The sequence below is a fragment of the Pleurodeles waltl genome, chromosome 6 (assembly GCF_031143425.1).
Source record: "Pleurodeles waltl isolate 20211129_DDA chromosome 6, aPleWal1.hap1.20221129, whole genome shotgun sequence".
NCBI classification, from domain to species: domain Eukaryota; kingdom Metazoa; phylum Chordata; class Amphibia; order Caudata; family Salamandridae; genus Pleurodeles; species Pleurodeles waltl.
The window spans coordinates 1,381,521,674-1,381,548,309 of record NC_090445.1 but is presented as its reverse complement, the minus strand read 5'-3'; the positions used below and the strand labels follow the sequence as shown (position 1 = coordinate 1,381,548,309).

General features: G+C 39.9%; 1 protein-coding gene across 2 annotated transcripts in view; it reads right to left on the bottom strand.

Moving 5' to 3' along the window:
• LOC138300866 (elastase-1-like) overlaps positions 1 to 26,636 on the bottom strand; it is a 215,454-nt gene that overhangs the window by 163,305 nt on the left and 25,513 nt on the right. The gene's annotated exons all lie outside the window — the stretch shown is intronic.

The window sequence follows — 26,636 nt, the reverse complement described above, 5'->3', positions numbered from 1 at the left end:
AAAAGAGGTAGAAATTCCAGTCAGATAACCCACTGTTTTAACAGGCATTGATTGTTGAATGAATTTAGCCTTAAAATTTAAAAGAATGACCACTTAGCATCACTTTACAGCACCATGTCTGCCGTTTCTTGTACAAATGTGCAGTATACTTTTTTAGTTTAAAAAGGATTGTCCTGGGCGACCCTCACTTTGCTACAAAAATACACAGATGGCTAGTGATTTTCTAAGGACCCCCCCTTCCAATGTTGCCGAGGTTGCCAAATACAAAAGATTTCCTAGTCTTGCTTGAGCTTCATGCTTCTTTCTTATACCACCCTAGAGGTTCTGTCTTTTGGTCACTCTTGAAGATCCTTTTTCATGTGTGCTTTTTCATTCTGTCACTGCTCTTCTATTTTTTTCTTTTTTACTTCCACCTCCCCTACCCCTTTTCTGCCTTTCTCTCTCCTCCTCTGGGCCAAAATCCGAGGAGGAAAAGTAAGTCCTAATCCACGAAAGTGAGTGTGGATCATTACCACCAGCAACCCTAAGAACAAATTTAGCAGTGGTTCTAGTTGTGTTAATCCTTTGACATGTGAAAGTAGTAACTGGGCCTCTTGTCTCTTTTTAGATTGAACCCTACTAGACAGCGCAGCTGTCTTGTTCCCAAAAATATATTGGGGGTATGCCAAAAGTTTACCTCGCAATATATTCTGCCCATTGCTTACCATTAACTCAGCTTTCTCTCATGTATGCTTCTCTCCGCCTCCCCTACTCACTGTATCTCTCTTTGCACCGGTGCTTCTCCCTACTATCCTGTTGCTTCAAACCTTCCCCAATACACTCCCACCTGCGTTCACAAAAAACTCTTTCACATATTTTCTTTTCTTAGTTTCCAATCTAACTTGGATCGGCAAATAAAAAGACAAACATTTGTATCATATGCTATGTTTTAATCTCATTTTGTGATTTCTAACCTTTATACAAATTATTCTTCATTTAATCCAGTTTCTCATTTTACTCTGTTGCAGAATATTTCCCACTCAAGCTCGCTGTATCTACCCTGTGTCAGCTTCCATTGAGTAGTGAGATTCCTTATGAATATCTCTGTATACAAAACTCTCTCTCTCGGTCTCAATAACCAGGAGTCTGGCCACTTCCTGGATTCCTCTCTTCACCCGCATCGGAGGCAGCATGCTGTGCTCGAATAGTGCAAAGGAGTTTGTTTTGTGTGTGGTCAGGAGTTTCTTTTGTGTGCGATCAGCTGTACACACAACCACTTGGGGGGTATTGTCTTGGTAGAAGGACATAGATGTTTCTTTCTCTTTTGGGCTTTTTTTGACTGCACCGTGCCACTAAACGAAAAAGTTATTTCCATACATAAAAAAGAAAGTATGACCTACCCTATCTATTCTGCTGTAGAACACAGACACTGACCCAATCCATCGACTATTGCTTGGGTCCACAGGGGTCAAGAGACGTCAAACCACAAATGCATCCTCTGCCAAATGAGTGCAAGAAAAACAGGATTACGTGGCTATATTTTGAATCGTCATTATGGTGGGTATTCACCTATAAATGGAATATTGCTTTCAGCAATGAATGGCACAAAGGAATTTTCACCATCACGTTTTGATATGTAGGCGCTTTCTGATATGTCACAAAAAAACAAACAAACGTGGTTCCTAATTGTGAGGAAACAGACTATCTGCAGTTTCACCTTCAATGTTTGCCCCCATTTCAAACTACAAGGCACTGGTGTAATGACTTTGAAATGTCCTGAGCCCTGCTAATCAGGGCTCAGTGCATGTGCTCTGGCCTTTTTAAAAGTATACGTTTAATTGCCTTGTCCCCAGTTGGCATCCTTAACTTACCTGTGAGTCCTTTCGTTTATGGTAAGAGAGATACCTAGGGCCTGTAAGTTAAAGGGTCTCTTGTGGACTGCAGCACTAGTTGTGCCAAAGCAAGTGTGCGAAGCAAAATCATGACTATCAGTCTGCCATTGCTAGTTGTCAGAGCAGCTTTAAACTGGTACCTCAACTTTGCCATTTCAAGCCATTGCAAAGCCCAAGCCTTCCTTTTTTATTGTTTGCAAGCTACCACTAAAGCAGGCCTACTGAGTCCTAAAGGCAGTGTGCATTATAACGTTGGATCTGTAGATTCATGTTTGAATGCCCTAACAGTAAAACCTCCACATTGTAATTTTCAATGTTGAAAGGCTAATAACCCTATTGGCGACTGCAGGGTTACGTGCTGACATTTCAGCCATGCTAGCTTCTGAATGGGACTACTAAGATTGGTACTGTATGGTATCAAAATAATCAGTGCATAAAGTCTGATTTAAAGGTTAAATTGAATTTAGTGTCACTATTGGGCAGAGTGCAAAAGTAAGGAAGTTGCCATCTTGTTGACTAAGGTTTCTCATGCCTGTTTACTGTTCAAAACAAAGCTTGTCTTTCCAAACAGCCTCCTGGCTTCCTGGAGAGATGTGTGAATGGCCTCAAGAAAGGAATAAGTAGGGTGTGCCGGGGAGCGAGGTGCTATCGCCTCTGGCAGAAAAAGTCACACAGGTTGTGAGCTCATAAGGCAAACTTTAAAGGGGAGGCTGAATTGATTGGGCAAATGGCAAGCAAACACAAGAGGGCTTCTCCTTTTGTTTCCCTAAACGGAAGGGCTTGGGGGACGGAGAAGGTGAACCAGTAGTTAGATCAGTTTTTCTGTGGGCATGTAGTCTTCACGTAGCCACACTCCTGGGTTGGGCTACCAAGCTCCGGGAGCCAAGAGAGGAGTTCTGCCATCTTGAGAATGAACAGAACATGGAATTCTGGGATAGCTAGATGCCACACTTCACAAGACGTTTCATCAAGTGGAAGAGATCCAAACAGCCCATTAGCTAGTGACCCCACTTCCTCTCATGGCACTTTCTTGGCATAAAATAGGTACCTCTGGCACCCAGACCAGACCTAAGATCTTTTCTGTACTGGAAAAGAGGACGGAAGAAGAACTGCTCTGCTGATCTTGGGCCTAGGAAGGTCACAGAAACTGGACTGCACCTGCTGCTCCTTAGGCAAGCAAAGAGAGGACTGTCTGTGGTGCGCTGCTCAAGGAAGTCATCCTCAAACCTCAGACAGAATAAGAGCCCCCAAGAGACAGTTGGCTGATTTGCTGTTCGTGCATCAGGGCCACAAACGTTGATGGACCCTCCCTTGGCGAGTTAGTAGGCAAGATCACAAGATCGTTGTTCACCACTATCTAGGAGCCTGAGTCCCTAGACTCAAAATTGCAACAGGTCTACTGAACCAAGGAAAGTCATCAGAGTGCAATTAGGCCACCCAGAAGTAAAGCACTCACCAGTAGAAGTGAACCACTGAATTCATCTCCACAGTAGACCAGTAGCAACTGGTTTTTGGCTGGACTCTATCCGGTTTTCGGAAGACGTCGACCTCTGTGGCAAAAGTTGCCCCAATGTGTTCGTGGACCAAGGGGTGGCCCCAAGAAGACCCCTGTCATCAGAGCAACAGCACTATCTTTGAGCATCTTTATCTTCCTGCAATGTTTGCATGAGGACCACTTCATTGAAGTAAATGCCAGGTAGCCAATACTGCTGGAACTGGTCTGGAGACTGCTTTCGCTGGAAGGTTACTATTTTGGGACTTTGTTAGTCCCCCTGACCTGGTCCTTGCTGCAGTTGGCCACCTAAAGTATCTGGAAGTGACTGCATACAAGACTGTTAATGTTAAGTAAAAGTTTCCAAAACGTTTCTACGTCCCGTTTTTGCTGTTTTCACAGAAGCTTGTTTGAGTTTCAGTAAAAAGCTGGGATTTATTATTTCTTAAAGCATTTATATCTTCAGAACCTTCCTGTGGATCTTATTCATTTTGGTGTCTATAAATTCCTAAAAGTACAGTCTATTTTGACACTTTGGTGTCAGATTTCCTGAGTGTTGTGTTTCTGTCTTATTCAATTCTTTTGGTGCTGTTTAATACTTTACAAATGTTCCTTTGTCTAGACCTCACTAATCAAAGTCACAGCCACCTAGAGTTTAGCTAAGGTTTGACAAACGAGCCTGACTGGACCCAAGATAGGGTTGTGAGTTTATTGCACAATGAGGTCTCACAACCACTACTATAGTAAATCAAATTCCTGCACACTAATCAGCATAAAAAGTGAACACCTATGTTATACGTTTCACTGCTTTAGGGAAGCAACAAAAGCAACATCAATGATAGTGCATAATACCACTAACATGATTACAATTGTACTTATTTTTTATTTGCCTTTCATTATTATAATTGCTAATAGTGATTAGCATAGTTAGCCTAGAATTATTAGTTAGCTGTTGTAGCTGTGTTATTATCATTCACTTTTGTGATACTTATTTTTCTTTTTATTTACAGATCCAAATCTGCTTGATAAATAAAAAGAAAAAGTACAAGTGTCATTTTGATGGCCCAGACGTGCTTTTTGCGCGTGATTTCAAAAGGATGCGGCCACCAGTGTCATATTCTTCTTTTTTTTTCTTTTTAGCCATGATCTTGCAACATCGGGGATTCTGTGCAGGATATTAAAAATAACAAAATAGGTCCTGAGGGCAAGACCTAATGGCTTTGCCAATGCTTATTAAGCATGTAACTGTTTTCTCTCACCACCCTGCATGTTCAGTTTCTGGCATGCTGTTAGTATGGAAATCAGTCCCATCACCCAAAAGCAGAATACAGCTGTAGACTGTGATGACATCATTGTGCATTTGTAACCAATCAATTAAACGTATCAGAAACAATTACGAGGTCAACTGCAACAAAATAGACTGTCTTGTGAGCAACTGGATATTTATTTGTTCTAGTTACTGTCAGAGAGCAAACATTATTAAGAAATATAATGAGTGAACAAATCATATAAAAGGCCTAAATAGAGAAACTTCTGATAGAAAAATAAAATGTGCATGTTTAACATGAGGCGACATGGTATCCATCACTTAGAATTCTATGTGAAGTAAATTAATGTGAAAATGTATTTTGCTGAATTATCGCTACATTTTCTGAGAGAAAATGATTAATATTAATGAGCAAAATGAATGATGTGAAATTATTATTAAAATTGTTTTATTCTTCATGTATTAACTAAGGTTTGACAAACGAGCCTGACTGGATCCAAGACCTCACCCCTCTCCCCCCACTAGCAGCTGCAAAATGAAAAATTATAATAAACAGTGTTTATTATTGTTTTTATTGTTCAGGGGTCAAGCCACAGGTGATGACAGGGATGTAGGGGGAGTGCACAGCACCCCCCTCAATGCACATAAATGTTTGGACAGCCGTCTCGGGCCGGTCAAACACACATGCACACTAGGCTCAGTCTAACTTGGCATTGTGTTGCTGGGTTGGAGAGAGCAGGTAGATTCTTCCATTCTGCCACAGAGCGCAAAGCCAGGGCTACTAGCGCTACTCTCATGCGAGAGCAGTGTTAGGATTGCTCGTAGAGCAGGCAGCGAGTGGAGCAGGAGCCAGAAAAGCGGGAAGGCAGAGGCAGCGGAGGTATTTTTTTTTCTTTTTTTTTCTTTATGTTGTTGTGCTCCTGCCCTACCACTTTGCCTCCACAGGAGCTGCCCCTGCTTCCTTGTGTTAAGTACTGCAAAGTTTAACAATGAGCCTTAGTTTCTGGTAGGAAGTAATGCTAGCTCAATGTCATGTTCTGTGTTGTTTTAACAATGTTATTATTTTGAGGATACCCGCAGACTGGAGAGGAGTGTCAATGTGAGCATATCTTGAAGAAGAAATGAAGAAAGATACAACTGAAGCTCAGACCTAATTCATTTGGTTGCTCACTATCACACCTCATAGTTTTGTCCAATAGAAGCCTAATTAGTGATTTTTGGGACTTTAATTTAGCAAGTTTCAGATGATGTATGTGCAGTTCCATTCAGAGTCAGATTCTGTTCAGTTTCTTTACAGTTCAGTTCCCCTCAGTTCTTTGCAGTTTCAATTCTGTGCAGTTCTTATTTCCAATTATATTTGATTTTAAAATTCCAGTTACATTAGGCTCAACATTACTGAACTTTTTCCCTCCTTCCATGTTCCTGACGCTGACTGCTGAAGACCTTCTGTTCCTGTGCTCTAATGATGAAGACTCTGCAAGCTGCTGTCTCATTTAGGAGAGGTATAACCAATGTTCATTTATTTTTCTTTTGCAAGTTTTTCCTTTAGAAATCCAACCGCATATTTTTGTTAGCGCCAAAGTTAGATGTTTTCCAAATTAATTTTTGTCCTATTTTTAATTGTTGCATGTGCAAAGCCCAGCCCCACACATGCGTTTTGAATTAGAATTTAATAGGTTGGATTTCTGACTACTAATTTTATCTGAATTTGCATTAATTGATTGTGATTGATACAGCTGCACAACTAATGAACACTGCTGTTATTTCTCAAACAATTCTGTTGTTATTTTGCATAATTCGTCTGGAGGGTTTAATGGTGATTGCACTTATTAAACTAAAATTCTTCAGATGCTTTGGACAGCCTGTGTTGTTTCTGTATGGGTACCATTTAGACTTGCACATCATTTACATGACCTTAGCATTGTCAATTTAAGGGTAATAAATGTTTAAACTTTACTAAATTGGTGTGGGATTCATATAGGTCATTGTGTGTATACATTACTGACTCCTTATTGAATATTGTTGTTGAATATGGCTATTAATTCTCATTGTTAGATTTGATGATCTTATTACTCCTGTCTGAGTCAAAAGATTTGAGTCCACTTCTGAGGGTAGTAGATGTCTCAGCCCTATTAGGTGTCACGTTAGCCTAATATTAGGCGGTCACATGCCCACAGAATCACGCAGCAGAGGATGGTTTCGTCTCAATAGGAGAGAGATTATCCTGGGTTTTAGTTATTTGGTTTTGCCAATGCTTTTTTAAATGAGATTTGGTATGTTCCTGGCATTTCCAGTGATGTGTGAGTTCTAAGTAGGGTTTGCGCTTGCAGTGCTTTGGCAAGTCGCAAGTGAATTGTGATGTTTGAGAGAAGTAGGGAGTTTGCTTACTCCAACGTAGTTGAGTAGGGAGTTTGCGTACTCCAAAGGGAGAGAGTAGGGAAGTCGTTGTACTTCAAGTGAATGTGGCACTTTGTGCTCAAAAATTGCCCACGTCATTGTTGTTGTAACAGACCCTGCAAGGTCTAAGACTCCGTAGTATTGTACAAGTGTATGAGATACTTGGTTGTTGTTGTTTACTTGTCTGCAGGTGGTATAGTTGTATTCCTAGTGTGCGTGTTAAGAGACTGCTAGTTTAACAGGATTCCTGAGTGCACAAGGATGATCTGGTATAAGTCAAGGGTGAAGTTTGCAGGTTGAGCCACAGCCGAAGAGTAGCTGTTTGAGCGAAAGGCCACAGTTGAAATTTCCGTACAGCTTCCAAAATGAATGAGCCCTACCAGTAGTAAGCGGACAAGTTTTATTTTTTTTATTTTTTAGTGCTTGCAATATTTTGCAGTTAGTTTTTTGGCAGGAATCGAGTTTGAAGGGTGAGCTGCAAGGCTTTGTCAACCGCTGTGTGGAGTAGGAGTGATGTCACTGGGTCTGTGCTGGGATTGTTAAGTTGGTGAAAGGAGCCGTGCATGGATTGCCGGGTTGGTGGACAACCGTGAACAGCAATTGGTTGAGTGTAGCAAGCGAAAATGATTTCAGGATTGAAATACTTCCTGTTTTGAATTTTATTTGTTGCCTAAGCCCTATAGCTTTTGCTATTTGAGAGCTAGTAGCCAAACAACAAGAGAAATGAAAATTTGAGAAATGAATGTGAAAAGCTGAGAAAACATTGTTAGAAGCCAAATGGGATAATGAGCAGAAGTTTTTGAGAACAGAAACTTTACAAGGTATTGGAATGTTTCCTACAATTTCACAAGAGAAAGAGGACAGTGTCAGACCAAAGATAAAGAAAAAGAATACTGAAATTACTGAGTCGGGGTCAGATGAAGCTAAAGGACCACTGACATATGATAGTGATTTAGGTGATGATGAATTTATCACATAATTATTGAGAAATCGTCCTCCATATGCAGCAGAAGAGGCAAATAAAGGTGCTAGTTCTAGTCCAGGTACACTTCCAGTTGTGGTGACACAGAGTTAAGTACAGTGTTCAACTAATGTTCCTACTATTACAGTAACTCAGACTCTAGTGTAGCTCAGTCTGTAATAAATTCTACACACCCTGTTGTTAGTTCTGTACTGAGTATTACAGTACTGGTGGTACCACAGATTATTCAGAAACCGATGATGGTCCAGTTGGAGTCTACACCTAATTCAGTAACTCCTGTGCAAGTTGTTAGTCAAGCTCAGACAATGCCAATGTATACTGCAGTAACAATATTGCGATCGAGTTCCTCAGTATTTACAGGTCAGAGCTCTGTAATCATTTACTTAAGTAATCAGAATACTTCATTAAGTCTGGAAGCATTAACAGTCCCTGCCACAATTGGTCCAGATGTTCCATTGTATGCACAGGAAAATATTGAGAGCAATATGCAGAATCCTAACTCAGTGCTACAATGTTTTCACCTTTTAACTCAAATGCAGATATGAAGAAACTCAATGCTACCTCAGGAGTTATGTCTTCAATGAATCAGATTTTTACAAAACAGTTATGTTTATAGATGTAACTTGTTATAGAATTTCACAAAATTTGGAGACACTTAATCCAAATCCAAATTCAGTTCTAGTGTCACCTGAAAGAGGGATGGGTCTGCCATGTAATACTCCACAGTGTGTGCCTAATGTGAAGAATTATTTTTCCTTACAAGGTTTGACAGCTCAGCAATTAACCGAATGGTTGGAGAAAGTGAGTGTAGCTTCAGCAATGAAAACAGTTGCTAAAAGGGAAAGGGCATTGAATATGGCAAAATTAAAATTTGAATTAAATGAAATGATTGAAGGAACACTTGAATTAAATAGAATCGACTCATATAATGAAGATGAGTTACGTTTCATGTGTAAAGATGTCACAACCAAACGCAGGATTGGCACATCAGAAATTACTAGAGCTGGCAGAAAAATATTAAATAGATATTTATAAATCTAAACCATTAAAGACGAGTTACAGATTAGAATTTGATTCAAAAGACATTGAAAACATGAGATCACCTGGAATGAAAATTAGTATTAGAGAATTAATCCAAAGTATTCAAACATGGGGAGAATTAGATAAATGGGAAGGCAGATGGGAAGAAAAGAGAGCTGAAGAAAAGAGTCTGTGACTTCGAACTCTACTGACACTCAGCAGACTGATAGTCGAGTAAAAACATTACCAATGAGATAAATTCTGGAGGGAATTATGTTCATGTCCCTTGTAGCATGAGTGGTATTTTGTCATTCACAAATGACTACCTGAGATTGAGAGAGAAGCCAGTGGAATGGTATCAGTAGACAGACAGGTTTTTGAAACTTGCCAAATGTTTATGGGAAGATGTTACTCTTTTAGTAATAGTGGTCTCAGCTGATTTATGGATTGAATGCAAAAGGAGTGTTGGTTGACTGACAAGAGAGCCTCCACAAGATCCAGTTACCGGTACACCATCTCCTGAAGTAATGAAAAGCTATTATTAAGTGATTGAATTTTTGAAAACTATAATTTCTCCTGAAGATATTGATTGGCAGAGAATTGATAGGCCAGCTCAAGAAGCAAATAATTCAATACATGCGTATTATGAACGGTTGTTGCAGGCATTCAAGCATTACAGTGGTACAGAAACAAGTGAACCCAAAGACATGATTCATTTAGTGTTCAGGTTTGTGCAGGGATTGAGACCTGAAATTGTTAACAAGCTTAGGAGTCATTTCATTTGCAGGCAAGCAAAATCAGTTGATGAAGTATTGCAGTTTGCTAAATATTGCAGTGACTAAATTGATCTGAAATAGTACAGATTGAAAGAAAAGGCCATGGTGATGCAAATTAAAGCAGCACAATCAGGAATGCAGGGAATTCCACAACAACAGGGAAGCATGCAAGTGATTCCAGGAAGAAGACAGGCGAGAGAAAGAGGACATGGTAGTGGTGAAAATGGAAATCGTGTTGACTTGAATACTAATGTTAATCCACGTGATACGCAGGCAATGAAGAAAATGTTACCTTGTCACGCGTTGGGGGTCATGGACACGGGGGCGGAAATGTCCTTTGATGGTACAGGAAGGTGTTGTGTAGATGAATGAACATAATCTTTTTTCAAATTTGAGAGGAACGAATAATCGGAATCCTAATGTAAATGTTCAGAATATGAATAATCAAATGCACATTCCGCAAATGCAAATTCCCCAACAGCAGGTGCCACGTTTTCAGGTACCACAAAAACAAATGCAACAGAAGATGCAAATGATGCCACCAGATCATCAAATGCAAATACCTCAAGCTCCTGTGGCACAGCAGCAGGTAGTTGTACCTCAACAGAACATGGGTCAAAGGTTACATCAAAACAGTCAACAATTGATAACACAGTACCCGTTACACAGTGAGGATGAATTGAGTGATGAAATTGTGAGTGAGAGTTCAGATGAAGAAAAATGTGTACTAGCAGCTTCATTAGAGGTGGATCAGAATGGTCCCTATGTAAATGGAACAGTTATAGGTTGTGAAGTTTCATTCTTGTTTGACACAGGAGCCACACGCTCTACTGTCAGAACTGCAGAAGTTTGCAGTGTGCCACGTTTATGGGAGAAAAGTACAAGTAGGAGTAACGAATCAACACATGACAAATGCAATTACTGAGTCGATTCCTGTTAAAATTTGTACTTTTGAAGGCCTGCACAAATTTGTAGCCTGTTACTCAAGTCCAGTATATCTATTGGCAAGAGATTTATTGTGAAAATTAAGATGTTCGATTACTTGCACAAAAGATGGAATTGCCATTCTAACAAATAGTGATGATGAAGAATCATGCATATCAGTTGGCTGTAATTTGAGTAATCAAGAATTCCCATTGATTAGTCTTTTCCCTGCATTTACAGTACTAGACTTGCCAGGTGGCCTAAAAGATACAGTTATTTGAAAAGGGTAGGATCTTTCTGGAAAAGCTATAAGTCCAATTAAAGGAGTGGTTCCAGTCAAAGTCACAGTTAAGCCTGATGCATTTTTCACGAGAACTCCCCATTTTCACATGGCACAAGATGTAATTGAAGGAGTTACATCTGTAATTGCAGATTTTGAGGAGTAAGGGGTTTTGAAAGAAATGCTGAGCAGCCCATGTAACTCACCCATTATGAGTGTGCGAAATCCTAGTGGGAAATTTCGCATAGTTCAGCATTTGGGAAAATTAATGACATAGTGGTCAAATGTTGTCCAGTGGTACCTAATCCAGCAGTGATTTTGTTCCAAACTCCATGTGACGTAGAACGGTTCACAGTAGTGGACTTGTCACAGGCATTTTTCTCAGTGTCTACATGAGGATAGCGAGTTTATCTTTTGTTTAAATTATGCAATTGTGTGTATTCCTAGTGTGGAATTCCACAAGAATTTTCAGTCAGGTGTTGAAAAATATTTTAAAATCATTAGAAATTATTTTTCAATCTACATTCGATCAGTATATTGATGACTAAGACATGAGAAGCTAGCAGGCACCATGCATGCGTTATTGCCTTATTGAATCATTTGGGTGAAAATGTCTCCAGCAAAATTATAGTATTGTCAGTAAGAGATGAAGTACTTTGGACATCAGATAGAGAAAGGTGCAAGAAATGTGTCCAGAAAAAGACTTACAGCTATATTGTAAATGACCCTCCTTTTTTTCAAAGAGATGTCAGAATGTTTTGGGGAATGGTGAGTTACTGTTGCCAATGGATTCTCAATTTTTCTACAATTTCTAAGCTTTTTAAGAGATTCACCCACAAAGATATCACTGATCTTGTGCCCTTCATTGAAGCTTGTATGAAAGCTTTTATTGAGTTGAAAGAGAGTTTGTGCAGAGCACCACCTCTTGGAATGTCTGACTACATGAAACCATTTTAATTGTTTTGCCATGAACGTGATTGTTATGCTTTTTCTGTCCTAACACAGGTACATGGTGACGTAAATCGTCCTGTAGCATATTTGTCAGCTACATTGGATCCGTTTGCTGCTGCTGCTTTACTAGGCTGCCTGAAACAGGTGGCCTCAGTAGGTGTCAGTCTTGCTCAAGGTGAGAGCATTGTGGTGGGCCATCTTTTAGCTGTTCTGGTCCCTCACTCAGTTGAGGTCTTGCTTACCAGGACCAAAATTCAGTATCTGACAGATGCTTGGTTGGCTCGCTATGAGTTACTGATTTTGGGATCCCCAAATGTAACCCTCAAAAGATGTGGTGTACTTAACCCTGCTACTTTATTTACCTGTAGACACTGCTGAATCTGAAAATGTAAATGAAGTGGAACATGACTGCATGGATGTTACTGAACTGTGCACGCAACCCAGACCTGATATTCAGGATACTCTGTTAGAGAAAATGATCAAATAATTTTTGCTGATGGTTCCTGTTTAAGAGGTAATGTGGGAACATTGAGATCTGGTTATGCTGTGTGCATTATCTCTCATATACTAAAATCTTCATTGCTTCAAGGAATATTTTCTGTACAAGTGGCAGAATTGGTGGCTCTTACTAGGGCAAGCAGTATTTCATGACAGCTTAAAATTACGATTTTTACAGACAGTCAATATGGATTTAGTGTTGTACACTACTTTGGGCAGTTGTGGTCCCAGAGTGGTTTCATTACCTCTTATGGCTTCCCTATAAGAAATGGGGACAGGATTCATAAATTGCTAGAAGCTTTAAAACTACCTGAGAAAATCTCAGTTGTGAAATGTACTGTGCATCGAAAAGCAAATTATTTTATCTCCGTGGGTAAGGCATATACTGATCAAATTGCCAGTTATTGTGCTACTCTCAATGAAGAGTGGAAAAATTTAACAAATACTTATGAGACAAGTCAAAACTGTCTATTGACAATGGTTGACACTAGGGAAAAAATTAAACGATTGCAAGATGAGGTTCCAAAAGATGAAAACATAAGCTGGACAAAATTAGGTTGTAATCAAAGAGAAATTGCTGAAATTTGGGTTTCAAATGAATGGCAGGTGGTCTTGCCAACCTGTCTACCGATGCAAATGGCTAGATATTATTGTGGTTAAACTCACATTGGCAGAGATGCAGTGGTTTGAACATTAAGCAATTTTGGTTTAATCTGAAATTTAGACAGGTTGCTGAAGCTATTTGTCACAGATGCCTTACATGTCAGCAAATTAACGTAGGAAAGAGAACCGAATATGAGTCTTATTGGAAGATCAGGTGGTCCATTTAACAGAATGCATGTGGCTTTCATTGAGATGCCTGTGTGTGGTGGTTTGCGGTACGTGTTGGTGACTGTCTGTATATTTAATCATTGGATTGAAGCATACCCTACATGTAGAAATGATCACAGTAGCAAAGCTGTTACTTAGGGAGCTAATACCACGATTTGGTTTTATAGCCTGCTTAGAATCAGATAGAGGAAGTCACTTTAATAATGAGGTGAAAAAAATGCTATGTTCAACCATAAACATTGAGCAGGAGCTGCACTGCAGTTACCGACCTGAAGCTTCTGGAGTAATGGAACAAATGAATGGTACTCTGAAAGCTCGACTGGCAAACATGTGTGCATCCACAATTCTGAAATGGCCTGATGCTTTACCTTTAGTTCTGATGGACATGTAAAGTACACCTGCCAGAAAGACCGGTCTCTCACCACATGAAATACTAATGGGCAGAGCCATGAGATTCCCAGCTGTTCCTGCAAACACCCTTGTAAGCATAACAGATGACTTGGTGCTGGATTACTGCAAGGGTCTAGCTGGTGTGGTTTGCTCTTTGTCTCACCAGGTGGAAGCAACAGCTGTGCCAACATCCCAAGACCAGTGTCACAGTGTACAGGCTAGTGATTGGGTGGTGATCAAGAAGCCTGTGCTGAAGACGTGCTTGGAGCCTAGGTGGAAGGGACCTTTCCAGGTTATTTTTGTGACGACTACTGCTGTGAAGTGTGCTGGATTTCCAAACTGGATTGATGCAACGCACACTCCTAAAGTGCCGTATACTTTGGATGATGAAGATCCAGTGTTCCTGGGAGCACCAGCAGAGACTATACAGTTTCAAGAAGAGTAAGTGACAAAATCAGAGCAAGAGACTGCAGAAGTAAAGACAGTGCATACTGGTGAAGAACCAGATGTAAGTACTCCTCTGAAAGGGGAAATTGAGGACAATCCTTGTGCTCCTCTATCAGCAAAGACGGAAATGGATGTAGCAGGAGAGTCAAGTCTGAGCAGGAGGACTGTCCAGAAGCAGACGATTAGAAAAAAGAGACAAGGCAAATCTTGTTTCCTGAAGTAGATTTGAGTGAAGTTGAGTTGTATCAAAGTCATTCAGATTTGACTTCTCCTGATGTGGCTAGTCGTGCAAGTGAGACAACAAAGTCAAAGAAGAACTTGTCACATTCCTGCTAAATCAAGAGGAATTGTATGTCCACTTGTGCCATCACTGTCTAGAAAAACTGTGAAACTTCTTTGCATGCAACTGAAAAAGTTTCTGATGTGTTGTTAAGCATAAATGAGGAAGCAGAAACAACAGAAGTAACAGATCTGAGTGAAGAAGAAATAAGTACTAGTCGAAAATCAAAAAGAAAGAAAGTTGCAAGTCGAAGATACACAGGTCCTGAATGGGTGTACTTTGCAGCTGATGAATGGGAACACATGTTTATGTCCTTTTGTTTCGATCGTGAAAATCCAATTCGACATTTTGGAACTTGAATTCATAATTGAGCTGAGTTTTGAAACTACCTTGTTAAATGACAATGAAAGCCATTATACACAAAAAAAGTAATAGTTAGTGATCAGCAAATTGTGATCTACTAAAAGAAACACTTGAAACTGATTTTGACAAAGCTGCTGAACAGATTTTGTCACATTTTGGAGAGCCTGACTTGCTTGGAGCCTAGGTGGAAGGGACCTTTACAGGTTATTTTTGTGACGACTACTGCTGTGAAGTGTGCTGGATTTCCAAACTGGATTGATGCAACGTACACTCCTAAAGTGCCGTATACTTTGGATGATGAAGATCCAGTGTTCCTGGGAGCACCAGCAGAGACTATACAGTTTCAAGAAGAGTAAGTGACAAAATCAGAGCAAGAGACTGCAGAAGTAAAGACAGTGCATACTGGTGAAGAACCAGATGTAAGTACTCCTCTGAAAGGGGAAATTGAGGACAATCCTTGTGCTCCTCTATCAGCAAAGACGGAAATGGATGTAGCAGGAGAGTCAAGTCTGAGCAGGAGGACTGTCCAGAAGCAGACGATTAGAAAAAAGAGACAAGGCAAATCTTGTTTCCTGAAGTAGACGTGAGTGAAGTTGAGTTGTATCAAAGTCATTCAGATTTGACTTCTCCTGATGCGGCTAGTCGTACAAGTGAGACAACAAAGTCAAAGAAGAACTTGTCACATTCCTGCTAAATCAAGAGGAATTGTATGTCCACTTGTGCCATCACTGTCTAGAAAAACTGTGAAACTTCTTTGCATGCAACTGAAAACGTTTCTGATGTGTTGTTAAGCATAAATGAGGAAGCAGAAACAACAGAAGTAACAGATCTGAGTGAAGAAGAAATAAGTACTAGTGAAAATCAAAAAGAAAGAAAGTTGCAAGTCGAAGATACACAGGTCCTGAATGGGTGTACTTTGCAGCTGATGAATGGGAACACATGTTTATGTCCTTTTGTTTCGATCGTGAGAATACAATTCGACATTTTGGAACTTGAATTCATAATTGAGCTGAGTTTTGAAACTACCTTGTTAAATGACAATGAAAGCCATTATACACCAAAAAAGTAATAGTTAGTGATCAGCAAATTGTGATCTACTAAAAGAAACACTTGAAACTGATTTTGACAAAGCTGCTGAACAGATTTTGCCACATTTTGGAGAGCCTGAAAGCTGCTGCATATAACTGCAAAGGAAACTGAAGTTTATTTTTGATTTTTGATTGTGGCTGCATAGTTAAATTTCTATTCTTCTTTCTTTCCACTTTTTGATTCTTTGCAGGTCATGAGTACCAAATGCTATAGGAATAAAGGGTGTGTGTTGGATTTGCAGTTGTATGTGTGTCGATTAGTCTGTTATTAATCATAAGCACGCATGTTTCTGATAAGGCTGAAACCATTTACACACCTTCTCAAATCAAATCAAATCAATCTTTTTTAGGATATTACTCCATAAAAGATATGTAATTCCTTTAAAAAACAAAGACGACATACAATAAGAAATTTCTAAGCATTAATAACAAATAGATAAAATCCTTAATTTCAACAAATTTGCCCATTACTCATTCTCATAGCGATGGGGTTTCTAGGTGCATAAGTTTTTCCCTCTGTTCTATAGCATGTAAGACACATTTAATCACTGCATAACATTTCTCTTCAGTATCCAATTTACATAAACAATTAAAAGCTTCTCTACAATAAAACAATTTGTTAATAACAAATAGAGGTTTTAAGAAACATTTCCTAATAATATGATAAAATCTGCAAGATATAATAAAGTGCATCGTGGATTGTTCAAATCGTCCCACACAGGGACACTTCGGTAAATTTTTACTCCGTATCCTCATCTTTGCGAAAGCTACTAAAAAATGCAATTTCCTAAAATGGATCAGAGTTAAATAAAATCTGTCTTGGATATTTGAGACTATTAATAAATAATTTTGAATTGTCTCATTTGCTTCAGTCATATAAAGTGCTACTGTCCATTTCCTACATTCTCTATTTGCTCTATAACTTTCCCTCCGTTCCATTAATTGATTTTTTGATTCTTTTTTGCTGAAATGAAGAAAGTCTAAATTTGAATCCAGATTTACACTTTTCAGCAAATTTTTTAAATGCACAAACCATGGAATTCTGCCCCAATGTTCAAGTGTGACGCAGTCTTTAATAATCTCTTTGGAAATTGGGTCCCTCGTTTAGACCAAATGCCATGGCATGCCAATAAGGCACTAATATATATTGAGCCTCCACATTGGCACGGCCTAATTCCCTATGTACCATATAAGTAGAAGTGGTATTTGGCACTGCAAGTAGTCTACAGAGGAGTTTATTCCCTAGTGCTTGTAATGACTGAATCTCAGGCGTTGATCTCCAAAGAGCAGAACCATACATGATACTATTAACTGTTTTGCTTCTATAAATTTGTAGCATTTCTCTAAGGGGTTTATTGTCAATTTTCCTTGAAAATCTAACAAACGTCCTCTGTTGCACTTATATACTTCATCTTGATTTTTTCTATAAGTTGTTTCCAGTTGCCCATGTTAGAATACTGTACATCCAGATATGTAAAACTATTTACCTCATCAAATTTGTGGCCCTTAATAACATAAGTTTTCTTTCTGGCCTTTCCCGGGCCACAAGTCACTATGACTGTTTTATTCAAATTCAGGCATATATCTGTACCCTCCATGAACTCTATAAAACCCTCTATCAACCGCTGCAGCCCATTTGCGGTTCGTGACAACAGGACTGCATCGTCTGCATACAGGAGGACTGGGACAGGACATTCCCCTATATTAGGTGTGTCAATTGCCATACTTTTTAAATGGCCATCTACCCCACTAATGTAGAGGGAAAATAGGAGAGGAGCTAAAACACAGCCATGACGTATGCCTCTCCCAATCCTGAAGCCTGGGGTACATTCATCATTTCTTTCATACCTCACTCACGCTGTTAAATGAATATACAATTGTGCCCAAAAGCTAATTATATCTAAGGGCACACACAGATCTATTAACACTTTCCACAGCTTTGCATGGTTCACTAAATCAAAAGTACTGCTAAGATCTGCGAAGCAGAGAAACACATGACCCTTTTTTGCTATTGTGTATTTACTTATTATTAAATTAAGATTTATACACTGTTCCAGTGTACCAACCTCAGGTCTAAATCCCATTTGGGCCTCCGTAAGTATCTGATTATCGGTTGCCCAAGACTCTAATCTTTCTAAGAGTACTCTTCCTAGTAATTTGATTGAAGAGTCTAAAAGGGAAATAGGTCGATAGCATTTAGGGTCACCTCTGTTTCTTTTTTAAAAATCGGAACAATTATGCTTTCTGTCCATGAGGATAAAATATATCCCTTTGTCACAGTCAAAAAACCTGGGTAAAAATAGAGCACCATAGATCCATATATGTCAGGTAAGCATCTACTGGCACCCCATCAGAGCCCAGTGCCTTCCCTTTCGAACATCTTCCCATGGCAGATCTCACTTCCTCTAAATTAATCATTTCCAGAAATGGTGGCTTGATCTCAATTATCCCAGTGTCCGATGAATGCATAGGCAAGCGATCTGGATTAAATATTATGTCAAAATGGGAGAGCCAATCCGCTGATGGAACGTGTACAGTAATTTCAAGTGCATCTCTATTTTTTAGGAATGGTTGTTTAATAGTTTTCCAGAATAGTGTTCTATCTCTTAATGCCACTGCTTGCTTGAGATTATCCCATGCCCTAGCTCTCAATTGTGCCTTCCTAGTCTCCAGTGCATGTTTATAGCTGGAACATCTGAAAATTACTTCTTCCCTACTTCTTGGTCGAGCCTGCAAGGCTCGCTTAAGTTCCTGACTCACTTGTGAGAAATTATGATCAAACCATCCCTGTTTTACTCTGTTCTTATTGCCAGGTGTTACTATTAGGCTCTCTAATATGGCATTACTAAATTGATTAAATGATGCTAAAATCTCTAGTGGACTTTGATTAAATTCGGTGCATATTAAAATTTCTTCTCTATAGCGAGTCACAATTTTTTTCATCAGGTCTATTTCGTTATCCATTTTATGACAATTCCATTTTCCTTTTTTAATCCTATGTTTGTTGCTAGTCGTTCTCCTATATTATAGGGTTTAGCTAGTCTTAGGGTAAGTGACAGCGGATGGTGATCACTATATATAGTTGGCTTAATCTTTTATGGTTCAGTCATAACAACATTATTTCTAGAGATTAGTATGTGGTTAGCAGTTGAAAAATGCCCTCCTCCTCTAAACATTGGATACTTCTCTCCCTTGGCCCCCTCTTGTTCCACCAGTTCCAGATCATATCTAAATATTAATTCATTCAATATAGTTCCATAAGTGTTATGTAAAAAATGAGATAGGGCGTATCACTGATCATCAGTAAGTCCACATGTCTTTTCTATAGTAGTCTGACACGTCCCGATGTTAAAATCTCCAGCCCATATTAATATGTATGTAGATGTTATATCATTTAAAAATAGATGTAAATCATCCTGATGGGTTAATGCCACTACTTTTTTAGTATCATCAAATTTGTTATTGTAATAGTTGATTAGTACGATTCCTGTGGTACCATTAATCCAGAAATATAAAAACTGATAATAACGGGAGTCAAGGAAGGATTTCACCAATGTGAATGGTACTAATGTTGAGATCAGTGTTGCTAACCCCCCCTTTGCCCTCCCACTAGATGATGGGGAAGCTGAAATAATGAATGCGATACCCTTCAATGAAGAAGGATCCTGTATGCCATGTCTCTTGTAGCCAGGTTACATGTGAAGAACTTATTATGGTCTGCCACTCCTTATCAGCCAGTTTGGTTCTTACCCCAGCTATATTCCACGACATAAGGGTAATCAAATCCCTTATTAAGGAACTCCCGTCTGTCTCGACATTACCATTATGGCTCGGGATACTGGATTTTGACCCTATAGTGATGATTGATGTTTCATCTGATGCAAACACCCCTGTTCTTTTCATATCCTCCTGCTGTCAATCCAGATCCTCCGTGTTACTCAGGGGGCTAAATCAATTTGAACATTCTAGGTTATCATGCCTTTCCAGATTACTGGGTACTTTCCTTGAATCCCCGTGGCATCTTACACCATCTTCCACCTAAGCTATTCAGAATTATATAGAAATACCCCAGGGGTACAGCCATTATCTCCCTTCTCATATTTTTACACTTTTGATGTCTTTTAGCTGAATCTAATAATAATTTACCCACAAAACGGGGGTCACGAAAATTAACCACTATACAGTCTCCTTCTTCTTCTTCCAAATATCCCACCCACTGAATTCGTCTTGCATATATTATTTCATGAAATAATATATCAGGTGTGCATATATTATTCGACATTCAATGTGCTACTTTATTACATAATTCTGGTCTCATCTATATTTGATCCCAATTTGGGAACATTTTTAAGTATGATTGAAGTATGAGTGACATCTGGGGTTAGTTGTAAAACCTCCTTCACAGAGCTATCTCTATTCACACTCTGCAATTTGTGATTTACATCTGATTGCCTCACTTGATTAGTGATAGATGCCTTTAGTTGAGATGATTCCCTCAGTGTAGAGTGTTAGTTTTCCGTACCTCTTTTATTAGGGTCCATATTCCTGGTCATTGTATTGTTCCTTATACCTATATCCATTTGATTCTCATTCGGGATGGTATAACAACCACAGATGGGATTTTTAGCATTAATCACCGTCCTGACACTTCTATCTTGCGTACACGCTCTTTTATCTCCTTAATTTCTAGCAATACTTTGGATTCTATATTGTCTACTTTTCTATGTAATTTCTTAAACAAAGTTTCCATACTTTTTAATAAAGTGCCACCATGGCCTATTGATGCAACTAACGAGTGGAGTCCATGCAATTCAGAGGTTATTTTACCACCTTTAAGAGGCTGTAATGAGATTAGATTTTGTTATCTGCCTACTTCTTCTTCTTAGGTAGAGGAGAGGTTGGGTCATTTATACTATTCAAAGGTTCAGTTTCTGCTTTTGTATTTGTTGGTACTGATGGGCCAAAAGAAGACCTAGGAACCACCTCAGAAATACCTTCCTTTGGGGAATCTAGTCCAATAATCGAGTTAGCAACCTCTGTACTCACTTCTATAATAGCCTCATGTAAAACATTTTTGGTTGACAACAGGCGTGCCTCAGCATTAATCATCTCTTCATTGAGTTTCCAACATAGTGTCTGTAAGATAGTTAGTAATCATATTTGTAGTGGTAAAAGGTTTTGTCCTAATACCATTTCCCGCTTGATTTTGCTTTCTTTTCCCCATTATGAAAGTAATCTATAGTTGCTAAATAAAATTATCTTTACTAATCTAGGCAGGATTTATTCAAATTCTCACACAAAAGGACCAACAGAGTATGCCCAGTCCAGCCTCCTCCAGGCTCTGACAGGCGTAGACCTTCTCCAATGCAAGAGACTACTACACTTTCTGACTTAGACAAGTTTAATAGTGATGAGAGTTACTTACACTTAGACACCTCACAAGGTGATCTTTCTTCTAATGCCTAATGCCTACTATTGTTTGTTGTATGAGTATCTTGAGACTATAGATGTGAGAATATGTTACGTGTGTACACAAATTCCTTCATCAGTTCAAGAAGGGAGTACATATCATATTTTACCACTAACGTATGGGATAATTGTAGTCTTCTATTAAGAACACTTTATAAACAGGAATAGATACAGTATTTTTATCGAAATTTTGACTTATTTTTTCTTTTCTTCCAGCTAACCAACACTTAACAGGGCTCGAAAAATCTACTCGACCAATCGTGTCGAACACAGTCGAGTTTTATTTTATGAGGTCAAGCTATTTTTAGATTCCTCTCAACCCTTTGGCGAGTTGACAAAGAACAGGTGTCAGAAAATGAATTAGCAATTAAGATGCCTTTAAATATTATTCTTGTCACATTTGCTATGTGTTCAGAGGCGAAGGTCAACAGTCAGTTTGTGTTCTTGCAATGCAAATACATTTCCTTGTGACTGCAGAGTTCCAGGATTTTTGTAAGGTATACTGTCTGACCAATGTGAAATGAAAGGCGTTTGGTAGCAGTTTTGTCCTAAAACACAACATTTATATAACTTATTACTAAGTTAACTTTACAAACATTTCCAAATATATTTCAGTATCTGTGAAAGACCATAGGATGAGAAAAAAGTAAGAACACTTTACTTGGTTATGTGCAGATGATAAATGTTTTCTTAAACCCAGTTTTCACAGATTATTGTTAATACACTGTATAGATTTATCAGTAAAAATTCAAGTTAGTGGAAGGTTTTTGGGCATTTCTTGGAAATGTATTGTAAATGACAATGCACTACCACATCATGCTTTAGTAATATATTTATTAAAAGTGAATGTTTAAACATAAACTGAGAAGCACTCCTGCCCTGATGGCAAAGCTATTAGTAAACTAAGAGGCAAGTCATGCATTTGTACCCTACATGTGGGCTACATTTGTAATACATGGAATAAACGTTTAGTGTATTTAATCAAACAAGAGGATTTTCTTTACAGCAGAAATGCTGAACTCACATATATGAAGGTGCACTCCTATGTGAGAACGAATAAAAAGGAGACTGTAAAATACAATATTTGCCTAGGATCACACAATTTGAGACCTGTTTCCGGGTCAAGTACATTACGGTTAGGACAAGTAGATTATTCAAGCTACTCGACCTGCAGATCTAGTAACATTTTTATGATTTTTCGAGGCCTGCTTAAGTAGTATTGCTAAAACTAGAAACATAGACATTGTAGGGCATCTCTTTGAACCTACACTGACATTTGGTACTGCCTATGCTCACAGGAACAATCTAACATGTATACTTTCATGAATTGAGAAACTTTTCCTCAGTCGGGCTGATGATAGAAGAACAGCATTGAGGAAATAGAGATAGGCTTAATAAAATGCAATTAAAAGAATGACCATGATAGTGTAACTCACATACAAGGGAAGCTTGCTTTAGATTACCAACATGTAGGAAAGCTTTGTCTATACAGGCCTCAGTCTAGAACTGACACTAAGTTTGTGGGAACAAGTGAATGCAGACATGTATTTCTATTTAAGAATGCATGGGACTTTATGCTAAATGGACAAGATCCTGCAATTCCGGGTGTCCACTATATTTGACATAAAAATGTTTATTATCGTCTCTCTAGGGGATGTATGAGACTTGTTATTTGGGAGTGGTTTCCCTAAAATGTGCCAGATTGACAACATAAATGATACTCATGAGAACTTAAAACCAAGATCAAAAAGAGCAGTGGTTCTGGGCTGTCCCAATCAGGGTGAAGTGTGACAGCTAATTAATGGATGCATTTTTTCTCCCTCTCCCCTGAGTGAAGCATTGTTAATTGCTGGGTGTGTGTGGGAAGGCCTTTGTTCCCTCTGCTAGAGAGCAGTGCAAATAATTTGGCCCAGCAGGATGACAAAAGGTGTGGGCTCTGTTCCTAAGTTGAGCTTCGGAATTATAAGCATTATAAACGACCCATAAGGTGTACATATATCAGCTTGGGATTTGGATAATCAATCTCGGAGCACATGTTTCACCCCGGTTTGATATGTAGCTGGACCTTGAAGGCCAAAGGGAAGCAACAATGTACTCTAAGGCGGATTCCCGCTATCTTTATAATAAAGTGTTACTGGAGACAAAACAATAAATCATACTAACTTTACCTATGAGTGCCCACTAATAATATAAGGCTTACCCCAGGCCAGTATTGAACCCTGCCAAGTCTCCTCTGCCCCAGTCTACCCGTGCACAGTTACCAGGCTGTGCATGATGGTAGTGTCACAACTGCAGCCTTAACATGTGTGCACACACATGTGCACACATGTTCACGTATAACCAGCCAAGTACTTCTTGCACTTACTGCATGGCAGCAACCTTATCTTAAAAGATTTATCTGTTATTCTTTCCAAACTGTATGAAGAGACTTTGCTTTCCTGAACTTTAATGCTGAATTCCAATAGCTTTCTGACCGAACTGATGTCCAATTGGCAAAGACTGTCATAGCTTGCGGAACCATACTGAGACAAGGTATAAGACGGTGTCATTGATCGTTATGTCTATTTGCTTTTGTCCCTAGGTACCAACCGCTAATTTTGATAGAGCCATAGTTAGATGTTTTTCAAAATTTGTGTTGACTAAATTGATTTTGCATAAAGCCCAAACATGCTATTCAAATCTGAAGGTTAGTTAGGGTACTCACTGATGATGCTCGTGACTTGAATAACAGTTGATGCCTTTTCTTTGCTGAATCTAAATGTATGCCATTTCTTTTGCACAGTTATTCTTGCTATTGATTTGTACTGTAACCTTAGAATGTGTAGTGGTCCAAGCTTTGATTATATTGCGATTCCTTAGGACATTTGGGTTGCCAGTATTGTTTCTGTATGCTTGCCATTTGATTTTGAGACTAGGTTACGTGATATTAGCATTGTTAATATAGGGAAATAAACATACTAACTTTTACATAAGGGTGTAGTGCCGAGAGGTCATGGTGTGTGGAAATTACTGACTCTTATGATTGTCGATGCTAATGATCGTTATTGCTATTGATTTGTATTGGTATGGGGTCTCATGATGGGAACTACTCTAAGCGCAGTCAAAAGGTTCATCGACCTACAGACGCGTCCCCTTAGAAATTAATGTCAACTAAACAAATAAGGTCTGATGCGCTAACAGACATAGCAGCAGAGTATGATGGTTAGTCTCCTTAAGAGCCCATCATCAATGCCTGGTACATGGTTTGTCTCTTTAAAAGCCCATCATAAAGTTCAGCGATAGGCAGTATTTAATTTGTAAATAACAAGGTGCCGGTGCTCAAAGCTCGCCTCTTAAACACGCGGCTGCTGCAATTAAATGTGGGAACACGTAATACTGAGGCGGCGTAATCCTGAAGCCATCTTGGCCCTCTTTATTCCATTTACAGCCCCTCCCTGCCCCTTCAGCCTACTCTAGCAACTTTCTACTTTCTTCCTTTCTGATGCTTTTTCTCTTTCCCCTTCCTCCGTCTTTCCCATTTGTGTCTTTTGCTCACAGCAAATGCTTGAGGCAGAAGAATAAGCCCCTGCCCTTAAAAATAAGTTCTGGTGCTCAGCACCGGAAACAACAAGCACAAATTAAGCACTGGCGATAGGTAGAAGAGGATTTGGCCCCAGAGTCAGTAAGCAGGAAAAACAGAGTTTCCCCAGAGATGGTAGTGGGGTAATGGTTAGTCTCATACATAGAGCAAAGTAATCTACAGATTTGGTGAGAGAAATTGGTGAAAGTTAGAATTTTTCAGATTTGATGTTACAAAGTGGAGAGAAAATGTGCACCTAAGTACTTAGAATAACTTTCCCAGAACCTTGGAGCTTACCAATATTATTTGAGGATATTCCCGGTGTTCTAGTGACAGTGTGAATGAAGTAGGTAAATTCAGATGCTTGTGAGGGTTTAGGGAATTTGCGTACTCCAAATTAAGTTGTAGAAGGAGAGTGTGTACTCTGAAGTGTGAGAGTAGGGAAGTCGTCGAACTTCACATGTGTGCTGTGCTTTGTGCTCAAAGATTGTCCACGTGGTTGTTAGTATACTGACCCTGCGTGGTCTAAGACCCAGGAGTATATTGAAAAGTGTATGAGACACTTAGTTTTTGTTGTAATTTGTCTGGTTTAATAGGTTGATCGGGCGTGGTAGATAAGTCAGAGTGTAAGTCAAAGTGAGCAAAATAATTTTTTAACTGCGATCTGGCGAATCCTAAGTGCACCAGGACAGACCCACTGACCAGTAGAGAGTGAAATTTGCAGGTCGAATTTTGCTTGCGAATCAGGGAAACTGAGAAAGAAGGAGGAGCTGCTAGAGTGAAACGCTGTCAGTGAAAAATCCATAAGGTTAGGAGGACAAGCCACAAGACTTTGGGCCTCATTCCGACCCGGACGGGCGGCGGACGCCGCCCGCCGGGCGGAAACCGCCCAAACACCGCCCCGCGGTCAGAAGACCGCGGGGGGCATTTCAACTTTCCCGCTGGGCCGGCGGGCGATCTGCAAAAGATCGCCCGCCGGCCCAGCGGGAAAGCGCCTTCCACGAGGATGCCGGCTCCGAATGGAGCCGGCGGAGTGGAAGGTGTGCGACGGGTGCTGTGGCACCCGTCGCGCTTTTCAGTGTCTGCTAAGCAGACACTGAAAAGCAATGTGGGGCCCTGTTAGGGGGCCCCTGCAGTGCCCATGCCATTGGCATGGGCACTGCAGGGGCCCCCAGGGGCCCCACGACACCCGTTCCCGCCAGCCAGGTTCTGGCGGTGTAAACCGCCAGAACCAGGCTGGCGGGAAGGGGGTCGGAATCCCCATGGCGGCGCAGCTTGCTGCGCCGCCATGGGGATTCCCATGGGCAGCGGGAAACCGGCGGGAGACCGCTGGTTTCCCGTTTCTGACCGCGGCGTTACCGCCGCGGTCAGAATGCCCATGAATGCACCGCCTGCCTGTTGGCGGTGCATTCGCTGCCCTCGGCCCTGGCGGATTCAATCCGCCAGGGTCAGAATGAGGGCCTTTGTCTGCCGCTGTACGTGTTAGTGTGATGTCACTGGAGCTGTGCTGGGTTTGGTTGGTTAGTGAGAAGGGTTTCACACGGATTGGTAGACAACTGTGAAGCGCAATTGGTTGAGAAGATTGGTGAAAAGGATTCAGGGATTAAAAGTCACTTCCTGATTTGATTTAGAAATACATAAAGGTAGCAAAAAGTTAAAAAAATTAAGCTTTAAAGAGTGCCTTAAGGGGAGATACGCACGTTACAGCACATATAGGGCATATTGTATCGCCAGATGGTACACCAACTTAC